Below are 6,233 nucleotides of genomic sequence, written 5' to 3'. Positions count from 1 at the left end.
GAAAAAAATTAATTTCTGGAATAAAAGTTTAACTTAGCATCGCGCTGTAGAGCAGCTGCTTTCTTTGTCCGTAATACCAGATCATTGTGCTCATAAGACGACTATCTAACGTGAGTACTTTGATTTCTGTTATATACGGCGCCATAGAACATTATAATGCTTTATCAGGGCAACGAATGTCTTGGGTCCGAAACATGAGCTAAACGTTCTGTACTTTTCGAACCTAGGTTTATAAATCCACATTGTATCTTTCCGTGATAAAATTCGCCTGAATAAGCTAAATTAACGGACTGGCATGCTGTTCAGGAGAACAACTGAAATAATGAGAAAGCGTAATGCGCATTCTTCAAAACTCCATCTCTGTAGACTGCCTGAATTGTGACTGATGGTAAAACACACAACATGGAAGTGCCTAAAAGCGTTTTCGTGAGGTGTGCTATGATGGTTTTGTATGTGGTCATGGCAGAAAATAATGAGTCATGTTGATATGTGGGGCCAAATTTAGCTATTAAGCCTAATCAAAACAGCCTCTTTAGGTAAAATAGAAGGATTTACACCGGCTACTCACCTTAAGTTTCTGCAAAATTGACTATGTTGTGCATTTTGACGGTTGAACATACCACTGGATGATGCTATTCCCACCAATCTTAACCGCGTTATTCAACACTTGGAATTGTGCTTTAGACTTCTATAGAGGTGTGTTTAGACAAGAATAACAACATCTACAACTGTACACATGAAACTCAAGAGGCTACTCGAGTAATGCTCTGGTACTGTGATGCTAACTAAGCGGTAGCGCAGGTAACGATATTGAAAAATCAGCAGCCATCAAATGAAGGCTCTCGTTTGAAGTTTGAACTGATCCACTCGGCTACGATCAGAAAATATTAAAAAATTAACTGCGCTTTTATTTCAGCTCTGGCAAATGATCTGTAGTGTTCATTATGTGGGCGAATTGATTCCTGGAATCTACCACAACAGATATCAGTATTAGTACCAACTTTCCTGAAGGCTCAGTAAATAATCTCCCGTATATCGTGCTTCATTCTATCCAGCTGTTATGGACAACCTAGTATTACCCGTTTGCTTTAGTCAACACATCAGACAGGAGCTAGGAGCAGACGAACACGTTATTAGTGTTTCTTGTAGAACTTCATCAGAAAATATAATCGACACTTATCTAATCATTTATCAAGGACCTTAAGAATGGTGAACTGAGTATAGCATATTATATGAGTACGTTTCGGTTTCGAACGCTTATTTAGGTTCGGGTAGGAGAATGTACATAATCGAAAACGCAGAAACTTTGCTTCAGTATACCAATCCATGAGTTAGTAATAAAATTTTAACGTTGAGTTGAAACTCGTATTCTGACCACACAGAATAACTGAGGGCTGGAAGTGCGATACTCAGTTTTGTTCGAAAACAGATTAAATATACGACGTTATCCTCTAGGTGCATTGATGAGAGTTAAGTAATCAAATTAAGTGGCCTTGCAACAAGGAATTAACCATTTCTTCACATTTCTTCACATTTCTTCAGTAATGCGCACAATCTGCTCACCCATAACTTCGTAGCACTGCAAATATGCTGACCATAATTTTTTTCTTTTCTGAATGAGAAAATGCAAATTCACTTCCAAAATACCTAAAGAAACCTTGTGCACGGATTCCTTGAAGTAATTTAGTGCGTATACGCACCTCCACTTGTCCTCGCAAAGCTGCACACTAAATTAAAAGCCTCGAGTTCTTAAAAAACAAGTAAATAGTCCATTAACTTTGATCGAGAAATTTAGCAGGAAATTTCGAAACACAAACACGGCTAGAAGGAAACACGTACATACACATATGATCCAGTTGTGCACTAGCCTCATGTTATTTATGATTAAGAAAGAATTTTTACCGTGTGCGAATAAGGCAGTCATGTGTTTGCAAGCTTTTCAACCATGATCCAACTAAGTGACGCTCAAAGTAGCTACCCTAGTCGAGTTCCAGTACTTCCACTCATCCTAGCTCATTTTGCATCTTCAGGCAACCCGAATCTGAGTAGGCAGACCAACACCAACTCTCTATTCTTGCCAGGCCTGTTACTGGTTTGAGAAACCGACCACTTGGGGTTACCACACAGAAATTACGATACACAAAATTGCCGAAAGAGACAATTATCTCTGGTTTGATTTTATTCATCTGCTCGTTAGTGTGTGACGTGAAACTTCGTTTTGCATGGATCGCACATAATAGGAGACCAACCGGGCAATCAGCCTACCGATAGTCGTGGTTATAATTGCTTCTGTGATAAAGAAATGGTTGACCGCCTGAGCACGACTGGCTTGGTTAATTGAGGCAGCTTGTACACAGTGAGATGAAAACTTGATTTCTTTTCTTCTCATGACGCGGACTGAAAACGAGCACAAACGGCTTGCGCCAGAGAGAAAAAAGCATGCACCCGCGAAACCTTACAAGACATGCGATATAAGATCAGTTGTTCTAAGGTGACTGACTCCGACTTACTAGTACAGAAATGAATGGTCTAGAGCCGTGCTTTCAGCTTTACTACACCCTATCAAACGGTAGGACACAAACAGCGGTAAAAATTGTTAAACATATTATAACGCCTACGAACTATTCAGAAGTGGACCACTACCTGATATCACTAAAACCCGCCGAGTTAAATGATTGAACGCTGTTCCGCACAAGGAATATTTCGCCACCAAACTTGCACACCAATACCGACGCCGGCAATCACCTCGTTGTCAAAATCCTTTGGTCACTTAAAGCACCATGTGTCTACATGAAAGTCCGTCGTTGCAATTATGACCACGAGGCCCACGAGTTGATTGAACTGTAAAAAGTTGGTATGGTAGTAGTTCAAACAATTCCCGTAAATTCTGCGTAAGAGGAAAGGTGAAAAGACATGACCAGATTCATATGACGTAGTGGCCCAATTAAGCTAGAAACGGATTCTTTCTTAGGAAAGATCATGGGAGAACAAACGTCGAATAACTTACAGCTTGCGTGCGAAATGGAGTGAAGTCACGAAGTGATGGTAGGTTACCAGGCCTAATAAGTTGACAACACAGACGGATATCAAAGTTAGAAATTCGGCAACCAGAGTCTAGCTAATCATTGAGGCTTATCACTATGTGCAACCAAAGATGAGTGTAAACTTCGGCCAGCCAAGCTTAATCGCTTAGCTTTTTTGCGTTTGCAAATAAAGCAGCCGGTGGCTTTGGACAGATTTACTGATGCCAACTGCCACAGAGCCGATCAGATAATGGGCCAGGGATAAACGGGTATATTATGGTACTCAGTGAAGGACATGAAGGGCACCGAATCGCATTGTGTTTGTATCTTATAAAAAACCTGATTTTGCAATTTTAAACCGGGATTTTCTTGGAGTAAGTCAAATGTTCCTTGTCGGAAATCGTCCCAGAAACAACCAAAATGGATTTCCGGTATCGAAATTCAGCGAATCTTTTCTACTGCATCCAAAGAGTGTTTGAGCTGCGAAATAGTAGGGTTTGAGGTATTCAAGCGTTTTACCTCAGTGAAATGGGAGAATTCCTCTTGAGAAAACTGGATGGTTCGGTATCATTTCAGAGGGGCTTGGCGAACAATCGGTGGATTTTACCAAACCCCTCTGAGACGATGACTTCCCAATCGGTCCCAAACATTTTCCAATTGACTGGATGGTTCGGTAGTTTCCAACATGAACATTATTGTCAGATCGATTTTCCAGTAGTGTCACTCGACCGCTAAAGGAGGAGTTTGTCATTTCCCCAATTCTATGATTATCCAGCTGTTGAACTGATACTATTATCAATAGAACTTGTTAGCTAGTTAGTTAGTTAGTTGGTTAGTTAGTTAGTTAGTTAGTTAGTTACGTGTATATATCGTTTTCACATGACTTAAACTTCAGGGAAATAATTTATAAGTTCGAAACCCGCTACCAATGAATAAAACGGACAGACAATCTATCCGATTTTTGGAACATACTGTTTTCCCTAAGCCGTTTCTTTTATGTTAGCGGAATTTTTTCTTCTGAGATAAATCTCCGCAAGAAATTCACGGAAACTAACTCAGTTTGAATCGTGTTGTGGGCTCATTTTGAGCGTGTGGCCATTATGCAACGGTCTATCTTTTGCATTCGCGCAGTGGAAACAGGGACCTCAATTTATAAGATAGAACTGGTAAAAAGTAAGTTTCAACTGTCGCTCTGCTTTTTCTAAAGTAAAATTTGTTTTGTCGTAGGTCCCGCCAAACTTTGTTTAAACGGGATAACCAAACAGCGCGTCACTCACCACACTTTATTCGAGAGAATTTCCAGTTTTCTCTCACGTCCGGTCGCTCCCACACTGGTCGAATGAGATAAAATCGTCAAAATATCACTGCTAGAGTTAAGCAAATTGAAAGCTTCATAAATTAAAACAGCTCGGCAATAAAAGTTTCCCATAGGGACACCAAGCCGGTTACCCATTCTTTCACCGGTCACCAGCCTCGAACACTGTCATAGTCTATTTTCATGCGAGTGCAAAATATGTGTGGTTATAACCTCAATAGTTTGGTCATCCCAAATTCTTCGAAAAGTTTTCGCTATAACTGCATGACAATCACAATGCACTGAAGGCCCGAGGTCTGGTTTACAGAGTATTTATTTTTTCATTTGCTAGCAATCAGCGATACGTAAAATTAGTTCCAAAGTTATAGCAACAAAGACTGGCCATGAAATAGCGCTCAATAAGCATTCCGACACCTTTCACAACATGTAGCTCCACGGAAAAATGAAAACTAATGCAGAATTTCGGGGTTTTGCGGGATAGGTAATTGTTCATGGCCACATATAAAATGCAGAATTTTTACTAACACAAAAATCTAAATGAGACGGAACCGGTCGTGTTACACGTTGTTTGCAATCTAACTAGATGGCTACGGGTGTTACTGGTGTCGCCTAAGAACACTGGAACACTAGAAAACCATGTAGTGAAAAAGCGCCTAGTTTCACTCACTGAGTTCACAGAAACTGTGGCAAAGTGCTCAAAAGCTTAGCTATCATGGAATCCCGATAAGTTATCTCTTCCCCACCCCAGAAAATACTCATTACACCTGGTTAATGAATAGATTAATGGATACCAGATTCCACTTAATCTCAGTAGTATATCACTATAAGGAATGAGTATACCTTGCAATGTCTCGTCGTCATAAGTGCAATCAAACCTCTTCTAACATACCCACCCTCCATGGAACCTAAGCTGCATTGTCAAACGAAATTTGATAAAAATAAGTTGACTGTAAAAATCCTCGCCAGAGGTCCACGACACTTCGACTTCAAGGAAGAATTTGCTAAATCCTCTGAATGAACACTGGACCCGGTCATTGAATCATCTAGGTAGGGACATCAGTGCTGTTTCTATTGAAATAAAACTTACCTTCTGGGTGATGAGAACACCACATTTATGAAGACGATATATAGCCGGTACAGTTTTCGTCCTGCGATCCCATTGCATAGTTCCAGAAAATATTTTCCGACAAAGGAATGGGAGGTGGTAATTACCCGAAAAAGAAACACCAACTCATACCGAGGATTATGGCTCAGGAGTACCTATGACATTTACAATCCCGAAAAGGCTAAAAATCCACTCCGAAAACATCTTTGTTGGTACTAAAAATGTTTCTGAAGATGAGTAAGTAATCTCTGTAATGCGGCTATTCGCCAACATAACATAAATTTTTATCCTAGTAATAACTAGCCCTGAATTGATATTCAAATATTCTCTACCACTTCCTCTACTACTCATGCAAGGGTAGCAAAAATAGAGTAGTATCAAAGTATATCTTTGTTAAAGTCATCATCATATTCTGTGAACTCAAACTTTCAATGACTATTAGTTGTATCGCTGTCTAACGTGGCTTATCTAAGCAGCTGGCATCACTGGTTCGTTCTCGGCAATAGCAGCTTAATTATGAACCAGTTTTCTGTAACAGATTTTTCACCCTCGCTCTTCTTTGGTGACATTTACAGATAGCCTTCCGTCAGCTCATGAAGTCATGAGTGTTATTAGGGGACGGACGAACAAGCTAGAAATGTCACTTCGCCTTCAAACAACTCCAAAACAATCTTTACAACCACTTTCGCGAACAGAAGCAATCCTTCCGCTAATTGCTGGTGTATACCCACCAAAATTTGATATACTGCTTCAGTTGATCAAAATGATTTGTTGGAATTCCGTTGAACCT

Source organism: Opisthorchis viverrini (assembly GCF_000715545.1).
Source record: "Opisthorchis viverrini unplaced genomic scaffold opera_v5_17, whole genome shotgun sequence".
Taxonomy (NCBI): Eukaryota; Metazoa; Platyhelminthes; class Trematoda; order Opisthorchiida; family Opisthorchiidae; genus Opisthorchis; species Opisthorchis viverrini.
The sequence above is the reverse complement of the archived record's forward strand: the minus strand, read 5'-3'. Positions refer to the sequence as shown.